General features: G+C 41.8%; 1 protein-coding gene across 1 annotated transcript in view; it reads left to right on the top strand.

Annotated features, from left to right (window-relative positions):
* The first annotated feature begins 3,511 nt into the window (after positions 1 to 3,511).
* The window catches only part of LOC112103947 (septin-2), a 62,627-nt gene continuing 55,315 nt past the window's right edge, over positions 3,512 to 10,823 (top strand). Inside the window, exon 1 of the mRNA XM_024195941.2 lies at positions 3,512 to 3,612. The gene's annotated coding sequence lies outside the window, so the exon portion shown is untranslated. The remainder of the gene's footprint in view (positions 3,613 to 10,823) is intronic.

The following is a 10,823-nucleotide window of genomic DNA, read 5'->3' as shown; positions in this document are numbered from 1 at the left end:
TCCCAATACTTCTGTTAGTCTTAAAGGTGCCACAGGACCCTCTGTTGCTTTTTACAGATTCAGACTAACACGGCTACCCCTCTGATAGGAAAAAATCAGACATTTTGCAGTAATTTTTGTTTCATGTTGGGAAAATTTTTGCAACATACTTTTTCAAATCAAAATCTGTCACTGAAATATTTCCTTGATCAATTATAGCTAAGGATATGATTCTGTCATGGAGGTCACAGATTCTGTGATTTTCTGGGACCTCCATGACTTCTTCTGGGTCCCAGGCAGCGATCCCAGGGTGTAAGCAGTGGCTGAGGTTGGGTCAGCATCCCTGGGGCTGGAGCAGCGGCAGTCAGACCCTGCTGCAACAGCAGCAGCAGTGCTGGAGCAGCTGCCAGCAGTCAGCCCCGGTACTGCCGGAGCAACAGCCCCCACCCCGGGTCACCTGAACAGTGGCCAGCACCAGTGCCACCAGAGCAGTGGCTGGTGGCCAGCCCTGGAGCTGCTGGAACAGTTGACAGGTGGTCAGCCCCAGAGCTGACAGAGCAACGGTCCCAGGGTCACAGCAACAGCGTCTGGTAGCCAGCCCTGGGGATGTCAGAACAGCTGCCTGGCAGTCAACCGTGGGGCTGCTGGAGCAGTGACCCCTGGGCTGCTGGAACAGTGGCCGGCAACCAGCCCTAGGACCGCCAAACCAGTGGCCGGTGGCCAGCCCCGGGGTCACCAAAGCAGCACCCAGTCCTGGGTCCATCAGAACAGCTGACCAGCGTTGAGCCCTGGGGCCAATGGAGCAGCAACCCCCAGAACAGCGGCCAGTGGCCAGCCCTGGAGCCGCCAGAGCAGTGGTCCTCAGGCCTGGCAGAGCAGCCCACTGGAGCAGCGGCTGGGGTTGGGTCAGCCTCCCTGGGGCTGGAGCAGCTGTAAGCTCCCGCATCACTCTATTTGTCCCCCCTACCCCTGGGTATTTTTAGTAAAAGTCAGGGGCAGGTCGTGGGGTTCTGTGAATTTTTGTTTATTACTCACGATCTGTTCCTGACTTTTACTTAAAATACCTGTGACAGAATATTAACCTTAATTATAGCTTTCCATTTCTGAAATGAGATTTTCTTTTTAATTAGTTTTTGGGTCAGCTTAGTTATGTGAGGGGATTTAAAAAAAAGTTTATAAATTAAAAAAAAAAATTCAGACAGTTCTTGTTTTGAAAATAGAAAATGATAAAAAGTTTGCATAGAAATAAAAAGCCATTTTTTGACAAAAAATATTTTCAATTTGAAAAATGTTGATCAGCTCTACTACAAAGTCAACTGTGCTGAGAGATCTAGTTACAACCCGGTTAAAGCATGTTTGCATTTTGTAGTGCAGACATATACGTTGGTAATATGCAACTCTCCTATCCTGATGGCAGTGGTGTAGGTGGCTTCTTCTTGCACACATATACAATGGGAAATGACTGCCTAGGAAGGAGTACTGTGGAAAGGGTTCTGGGGGTCATAGTGGATCACAAGCTAAATATGAGTCAACAGTGTAACGCTGTTGCAAAAAAAAAGCAAACATAATTCTGGGATGTATTAGCAGTAGTATTGTAAGCAAGACACGAGAAGTAATTCTTCCGCTCCACTCCGTGCTGATTAGGCCTCAACTGGAGTATTGTGTCCAGTTCTGGGTGCCACATTTCAGGAAGATATGGACAAATTGGAAGAAGTCTAGAGAAGAGCAACAAAAATGATTAAAGGGTTAGAAAACATAACCTATGAGGGAAGATTGAAAAAATTGGGTTTGTTTAGTCTGGAGAAGAGAAGACTGAGAGGGGACATGATAACAGTTTTCAAGTACATAAAAGGCTGTTACAAGGAGGAGGGAGAAAAATTGTTCTTCTTAACCTCTGAGGATAGGACAAGAAGCAATGGGCTTAAATTGCAGCAAGGGCGGTTTATGTTGGACATTAGGAAAAACTTCCTAACTGTCAGAGTAGTTAAGCACTGGAATAAATTGCCTATGGTGGTTGTGGAATTTCCATCATTGGGGATTTTTAAGAGCAGGTTGGACAAACACCTGTCAGGGATGGTCTAGTTAATACTTAGTCCTGCCTTGAGTGCAGGAGACTGGACTAGATGACCTCTCGAGGTCCCTATGATACTTCACTTGTGGGGAAGACATCAAAATCTGTGATGGTGTTTTTCACGTATATGATTAGGCCATAATTCAGATGGTAGTGGTGGCTAGTCGTGAGGTTGTAACCATGGATATGGTAGTGGCTAGCCTGTTGGTCATTGGAGATGTGGGTTTCTTGGAGCGTCTCTAAGGTGCCACAAGTACTCCTGTTCTTTTTGCGGATACAGACTAACACGGCTGCTACTCTGAAAGATGTTATATGTCTTCAACATGTTTGCGAGATACTTTGCACTTTGCCTGGGAAAGTCCCTCAGTGTTTTGTTGGAGGATCCTTGTTTCAGAATCTATCTGGCATGTTACTTGGCCCTGAAGAGGGCCATTATGGTGGCTTGAGTTGTTGCTCTGAAGACCGGAGATCAGTGATCGATGTTTGGTCACTGGGTTGAAGGTATTAGACGTGATTCTCATTTAACAGAGTGGGCCGTGTGAAGGCTGCCATCTTCCACCCATGCGCAACCCTAAACCGCATCTGCATTCTGCACAAACCATGGCAGATATGGATACTTGCTGCAAAAATGGAAATTAAAGACTCTCCAGTCTGACACTGTCACCCAGAAGACCATGGAACATATAACAACTCAAGGTCCAATTCACAAATACGAAAAAAGCATCAGAGCAATACGCTCTGCTACTCCAGATGCAATTATCTGGCTTAACCATCTGAATGCAAAATTATAGTTGTTGCTCTACATTAGCCATATAAAGAAATGCAGACATGAGCTAACGTGTTGCAATCAGGGCCTTAGGTTGTAAGCTCTTTGGGGGCAGGGATTCTCTTTTTGTTCTGTGTTTGTACAGCGCCTAGCACAATGGGGTCCTGGTCTGTGGCTGCAGCTCCTAGGTGGGATGGTAACACAAATAACAGAAAAGCGCCATTCAAAAACCTTTTGCAGCAGCCATAGTGATCAGAGCCCAGAAGCTATCAATGGGCTCCAAAACCACCTTGAGGTTGGCGCCCCTCCTCCCATGGCGTGATGTCACCGCTGCACTGTGTGGTGAGACAACGACATCACACGATGACATCACCATGATGTCATGGTGCTGTCCTCGCGCCACATGATGGTGTGTCATGCTGCCCGATGTGTCACTGTGCCCAGCGGCCTGGCCCACGGCTCTGCCCCGACGGGCCCAACCCTGCGCCCCCTACAGCTGCCGTCGCCACGCCCCAAAGGCCGCCACCGCGGCCCCTCCCCCTGCTGCCTCTCGGGCCGGCTGTCGAGGCGGGCAGGAGAGAGACACTCTAGCCTCCGTCTCCACTGTCCCTGACACCGCCCTTCCCTCCCCGTCGCGTGAACGGCAGAACCATAGAGAGGGCAGGCCTGGAGGCGAGCGACCGCGGTGCCTTGTGGGATGCCGGAGGAGCAGGGAGGGGGCGGTTCCGGTCCGGATTGCGGCCTGGCAGCTGGGCGAGCGCGGAGGAGGCGAAGGCTCTCGGGGGGTTGGGCCCAGGTAAGCACAGGGCAGAGAGGAGGGGAGCCGAGTGCAGCCCGCTGCCGGGGGGTCTCTGCAGCCGGAGCCTCCCCCCGCCCGCGCCGTGAGGGAGGAGGGAGGCGGGTCTCTGCAGCCGGAGCCCCTGTTCACCCTCCCCGGGCCCGGCCTGCCCTCCCCTCCCCCTCTCGTGTGTAGGGGGCTGGGCAGTTCCCTGCGGGGTACGTGCTGCTGGCGCTGCATCAGGCCGCCTCTTCCCCCCCCCCCCGAGCCTCTCCGCGCGGCCTGAGGCTGGCGCTGGCTCCAGTGCCTGGGTGGGGTGTCTGTAATTGGGGTACCTGCTCTGGAGGGGGATGTCGAGGGCTGCATGTCTGCCTTTAAAGAGCCCATATCTGGCAGCCCGTCTCTGCCTTCCCCTCTGACTCCCTGGTGGGTGTGAGAGTCTGAAGCGACTAAAAGCCCCTCTCCAGTAATCTTTCCTTCTCTTTCTCTCTCCCTCCCACTCCCCACAGCTCCCATCCAGCCTTTCTGCGGTTTTGGGGCCGTGTCTAGGACTCTAACTGTGTGATTTAATTAAAGATAACTGTGTGATTTAATAAGATTTAATTATTAAGTGTGCAGCACTGATGTCTTTTTAATGTCACAAAACCAAAGCAGGTTGGAGGCTCCAGGGGAAGAGTGTGTGTCTGACTGGAACACAGAAAATGGCAGGGCTTCTTTTGTAATCTGTTTATTGAAGACTATTTTACAGATATACAAAATACATTTAAACAAACAAACAAACAAACAAACAAGGAACGGGTAGATCTTTTTAGAAGGGGACTAAGACCCAGCTGTTGCTGTTGGGCTCTGCACTGCATAGTTTAATCAGAAGTGCTGGGTGTGGATGGAGCCAAGAAGTTCCCAATCCATTTTGCATTCCTAAAATGCTTTCAAAATTGCAGCATCAAGCATAATCTGAGGTTAGAATCAAGGGAAAATGGGGATGTGGAAGTTGAAATGTAGATCCCACAGCTGGACAATAAGACATAGTACTTGATTTGGTAGCTGATGATACATGCGTTTTTAAATTATTTTATATGTCTTAGATTATTTCTCAGCATATAGGAGGAAATCTAAACAGTATCATGGCAATTAAATTAATATTTGCACTCCTTTTCAGACCATTTTTATTTTTGTGGCTGCAGATTCTCTTGCATGGAACAATACAATGTCGTCTTTTGCCTTTTTTCCCCACCTCTTTTAAAGCTGTCTTGCAGAATTGTCACTAACCTTTAGCAGCCCATGCACAGTATCTGCTCACCTGCCCTGTATTATGACGACTTATAATGAATAAAATATAATTCATTTTTTTCCGTCAAAAATTATTTTTCTTTGACAAGTGGGTGATCAAACTTCTACAAGACCATTTTAAGATATGTTTTCACAATACAATAACTCTTTGAAAATGTTACCAGTAGTTGCTTGCTTAGGAAGGAAACACGATTGCTACATTAATGACTAATATGCATTGTCTTTGAGTTAGATAACCAGCTCTGTTAGACTTATTTCTCGATGACTGTATGTTGAAATGATGGCAAGAAAGTGTCTAGAGTACTGTTGGTGCTGTACAAATAATATTAAGAGAAGATAAAGCTGGATTTAAAATTAAAAAAAAAATGGGTAGGGTCAGAACCTTAGATTTGTTCGTACATTATTTATACATGCTGTTCTAAAAATCAGAGCTTTACATTTTTAATATAATGGAATTATTAGTCTTAAATCCACATGGAGAAAGTGTTGAATAATGACCATATAAATAAATGGGTCCTGGCAGTGGAAATGCCTACCACCATGTGTAGTACTTATTACTGCAAGTCATATTGTTGGCTTCAGTGAAATGGCTACTTGTAGAAGTGGTATGGCTAGTAAGTATTGGTAGGATCAAACCCATTCTGTTCTAGTGTAGCCCAGGCAAGATTGTTTTCTGGTATTCATAATCAATGTAAATACTACAGTAACAATACTCTCTGTTAAAATGTCAATTTTCTGCTAATTTTAAACTTTCCGGTTTTGTCATCCAATGTGTTTGTAATTTAGAGTATTTTTTTTAGGTGGGTTTAATGTTCTTCATTGAAATAAAATATTTAAAAAAAAATTGCCCTTGGACATAAAACTGCTCAACTTTAACTTCACACTGTGAGTGCGGTATATTTCATTATGTGATATAATGGAATTCATACCTGCAGAAAGGAGAAGAGAGAACTAAGCACCTCTGTGGTACTGTGGAAAGATGCCAGACCCATGACAACTTTTCACCAGTGTTTTGTAATGTAACACCAGAATTGCATCGTTGCTGGAGTGTGTGGTGTGATTTATGTGTAAGTGAAGTAAGGCAGATTGTGTGGGGAGAAGGGAAACTTATTTCCCAACTGAAAATAACTTGGTGAAATATGTTGAAAGGTTTCTGAACAAACATCCACTTTCTAAGATGTATCTGTCAATTGAATAGTCAAAAAACATCTAAGCTTTCTTCATTAACTTTTCCAAGTCACTAATATTTAATACAAATTTATTGACTAAAAGCTTTTTTGTCTTTAAAGGTAAATAGAATTGTTGATGTTACAAATTTCTTAAGTAATGAGGGTGATAAGTACAGAAGATAAGGGACTAGAGCAACAGTGAAGCTTTATATATTGAATTACAGTATGTATACATTGTTTTTATAAATTATATCAATGAGTTTTTAAATCTCTTCATCCTATTTGGCCCATCTTTCCTTATTTCCTTCTGTTCCAGTACAGTACCTATGAGATCTTGAACTAACTGATATTTTTATTTAAACTGGTCTGCATCTAAAATGTGTGTGTGTGTGTACATACACATAAGCCTTTTTTATAAATGAGAAAGTAAATTAAGGACATTGCATTTCCTCTGTTAAATAATAGAAGCCATAAAATTATATCAAAAAGGTTGATAACACTGAATACAAGGTATTAAACTATTGATTTATCTTGACTTGGCCTGCCTTCCAATGCTGTAGCAGTAGCAGGTTTGTTTTTGGAAACAACAGTTAAATCCCTGCATTCTAGGTTGATAGAAGTGACTTGCTTAGTTTCCGGAGAGAAGGAAGTCAATGCACTTCTGCATTACTCTGAGCCATGAACGTGTAAAATAACATTTTTCAATCAGTGACAGCTATTTCCGTTCTGAATAAATCAGCAGCATAGCCAGCCTTTTGCTATGGAGGCAGCTATTGCCTCCCCTTACTAGGATTGGCCTAGAATTAAAAATTCTCTGTACTTTGATACTCCCCCACCCTACCCGTCTTAAGAGTATGTCTGGAGAAGAATGTAATCCTCTTCTCCACCAAACTCCCATATTTCTTGGTATGGAAGACGTGTTCTAAACAGTTTTATGTTAGTCTTCCTTATGACATGCTTGAGAAGCTGGATTGGACTTCATTTGTCACAGGCCATTATAACAACAGAGAAATCATTCTGCAGTATTTAGTTCAAATGTTCTTGTTGGCTTACTGGTGGTCCACACTCTTGAAGATTGGGAGCATATGTGATCACAGTGCTAATAAGACCAAGTCCAGCATACACACCCCTACCACAGTTTTCACTTCTCCTGTGGTTCCTTCTTAAATGACCAACGGGACCGCATATAATTTTAAGTATTGATTTCAGACAAGAAGAATCCTTGCAGAGTCTCCTGGATCTGTATAAAAAATTGGTTATTGCTGTCACTCAAGAATTGTTTAAAATATTATTTATAATCCTGTACAGAAGCCTTCCTTGTAAATTTTCCATAGCATTTTTTTTCTCGTTACCATTAGGAAAATCCCATACTGCCTATTGGTAACAGTTTACTTCTTACATCCTGAAAGGAACAAAGGAAATGACCTGGTTTCCTTCCTCTCTGCCTCACTGGATGGTTTTTTTCACGGTAGAAGATGGTAGGGTGACATGCTTGTGGCGTCTGTGTTTGCACAAGTACAGGCTGTAACTGAAATTAGTATTTGTCTGGTCCTTGGACTCTAGCACAGAGAACTGTTTAAGATGGGATTCCTGTGAGATCGGAAATATGCTTTAGTACAGAACATGCAGTTCAGAAAGCATACTTGCTGAGCGAAAATACACTTATTTATGTAATATAGCTCAATATACCTATGCACAGAGAAAATTACTTTCAAAAGCCCATCTTACTTTTGTAAAATGAAACCTTGTAAATGAAATTCAATTGTATTAAATTTCTGTTGTGCTAGAAGGGTAAAAAACGTAAAAGCAGGAGTTAGTTTGACTGCTTAATGTGTCTTATTAATTCGAGTGTACTTATCTTTATAATTTCCTTCGTGTGAAGCATTTTGTACATGTTGCTTTACTTGTCTTCTGACACTTGAGTTGGGCCTTCTGCCATAATATGATCTGCTTGCTTTGAATTAAAATTATTTTCACTAATTTTATTACCAAGTGTTGGTGAAAGTTCATACCGTAGTGTTTCTATACATGGCATGGTTTCCCACTTGATCAAACTGATTTCTTTTCGTCATATTTTATTGTGTGACTCAGTTGAAAGCATGCAGATAATAGTAGTTTGTTAGTCATTACTATTACAGTCTGTCCCGTCTTTATAACTAATCTACTCTGACACAGTGCTTCAGTACTACTGTGATTTGGTGCTATAAACAAACATGAAAGACTTTCTCCTAATCCATTCTTCTCTCTAGTTTTTTTTACTATTAACTTAATGTTCAAACAGTTTTAAACTGGCTTCTTTTTAGTTTTGCTTTGCAGTAATGGGGCAAAGGGACCAATAATATTTCTGAAAGCCTATTGATGTTCAGCTAATTGTCATTGGATTAAATTAATTTCTAGATGACCATACCATTCAGGCAATGTTATGATCCACAAGGTCAAAAGCTGAAATTACTTTAACCATTGTAGAGTAATAATTTCCTAGAAATATATCTGGAGTGATTTTTTTTTTTTAATATGGTAAAATAGTATTTTAAATGACAATACCTCAGTGGCAATGTGGATAGAATGTTAGGGACCTTTAAAGTTAATTTGTTTCATATGACTAACATATTAAAGTTGTTTGCTTTTGGGTATTTTGTGGGCATATTAAGGGATTCTTTTAAATCACTTGGCTTTGATAAGTTTGTAAAGTCATTGGTTTATAACTGGAATCCAAATTGTTCATGAAACATTCTTCATTGCAAAAGTATTCATCTTATGTTGCATAATATAAACCATGATAAACCATTGTTGAAGAATTACACATGTGATAAGGAATAGAACTTGTTTTATTATTCCTCCTTTCATATGCTAGTATAGCAAAATACTAGACAAAGTAACTAACTAGATACTAGTGTTAGCAAGACTGTTAAGCAAACTCTTAAGATGTGATCAGCAGTTGCTCTTTCACAGCCTTGGATATTATGAACTTTTGATCAGAATGCAAGGCAAATGTTAGTTGTATAATAGGATCTAATGGACAGTACAAACATATCAGTAATTTGAATAGCTAAGGTAGCTTTGCTTCAGAACTGCAGCACTTCTTTTAGGAAATTGTGCTTACCGTGTATTACAAGAATTGTCTTCAGTATAAATGGGAACAAAAATTGTAAGCTATAGGAATATTCACTCAGAAGTATACAATGTACTGTTTATGAACTGCAGTGACTGACATGGGTATCTCCAGATTAAAACTTAAAAAGTAATTAAGGGAATTTTAGTGTGGGTGAAAGGGGCTTGCCTATTCACCAGCTCAGAGATTGTTTTTAATGTACAGTTAGGTAGAGTATAGTAGACCACAGAGTCGGTCGTTATCTGGAGCGATCATTTCAAAGTGTGAAGGGATAGAGAGGGTGTTCTGTCTTCATTCCTATTCAGCCCAGACTTCTCTGCTTTAGACTTCTACTTAGCTTTTGAGACATGGGTGTTTGGCCCCTAAGAATGAAACTGAAACCACCAACTCAATTCACATACAGTATAACCTCAGAGTTACGAATACCTCGGTAGTACAGGTTGTTCCTAACTTTGAACAAAACGTTATGGTTGTTCCTTCAAAAGTTTACAATTGAACATTGACTTAATACAGCTTTGAAACTTTACTGTGCAGAAGAAAAATGCTGCTTTTAACCATCTTAATTTAAATGAAACAAGTACAGAAACAATATCCTTGCCTTGTCAAATCTTTTTTAAAAACTTTCCCTTTTTTTAGTAGTTTACATTTAACACAGCAGCGTACCGTATTTTCTTTATTTCTTGTCTCTGCTGCTGCCTGATTGTGTACTTCTGGTTCCAAATGAGGTGTGTGGTTGACTGGTCAGTTTGTAACTCTGAGGTTCTACTGTAGTGTCATTCTTCCTGAGCCTTTCAGTCACTATGAAGTTAGGTTGGGTTTGAACTGACAACCAAGAGGTAATACGCTCACTGTCCTATTACCCATCCCCGGAGACATCCAGACTCCCTGTTGAGAGAGTTAAAATTTCAGAGGATTGGGGAAAGGCAGAAAAAGAAAATTATTTATTGTAAACCTTGTTCTGTGAGAAGCTAGTTTCTGTGAGCTAGATGTACACATGCAGTGGAGCTTAATAATTTTAGCTCATCTATTTTCCAACCTAGTAATTTTGGCTAGTACTAAAATGTCACTTGTAACAGGGGTGGTGTTCTAGTGCTCTTTCATTATGGATTACCTTGTTAGTTTCTAGGGAAAGGTGACAACAGACATTTCGGGGAGGAGAGGGATAGCTCAGTGATTTGAGCATTGGCCTGCTAAACCCAGGGTTGTGAGTTCAATCCTTGACGGGGCCACTTAGGGATCTGGGGCAAAAATCAGTACTTGGTCCTGCTAGTGAAGACAGGGGGCTGGACTCGATGACCTTTCAAGATCCCTTCCAGTTCTAGGAGATAGGATATCTCCATTAATTTAAAAATTTAAATTTAAAAATTTATTTCCAAATATAGAAACAAAACTTGGGCAAGCAGTGAGTTGCATCAGTAGGTTAAGTTGTGACTAGGGAATGAAATCTTTATCTATGCCATCTTTGCGGATCCATAATATTGGCTGGCTGGAAACCCAACTCCTTGTGTGTTGGGTCATAAAAACAAACTCCATTGCTACAAAATCATACTTAAACCAACTTGGGAATCACAATGTGGGGAATGCCTAGTTAGAGACACTCAGAAGAGTCATAGAAACAAGACTAATATTTCTTAACCAATGGCTGCGCCAGACAAAGG

This window comes from Terrapene carolina, unplaced genomic scaffold (assembly GCF_002925995.2).
Source record: "Terrapene carolina triunguis isolate 2854851 unplaced genomic scaffold, T_m_triunguis-2.0 Scaffold234, whole genome shotgun sequence".
NCBI classification, from domain to species: Eukaryota; Metazoa; Chordata; order Testudines; family Emydidae; genus Terrapene; species Terrapene triunguis.
The sequence above is the reverse complement of the archived record's forward strand: the minus strand, read 5'-3'. Positions and strand labels throughout refer to the sequence as shown.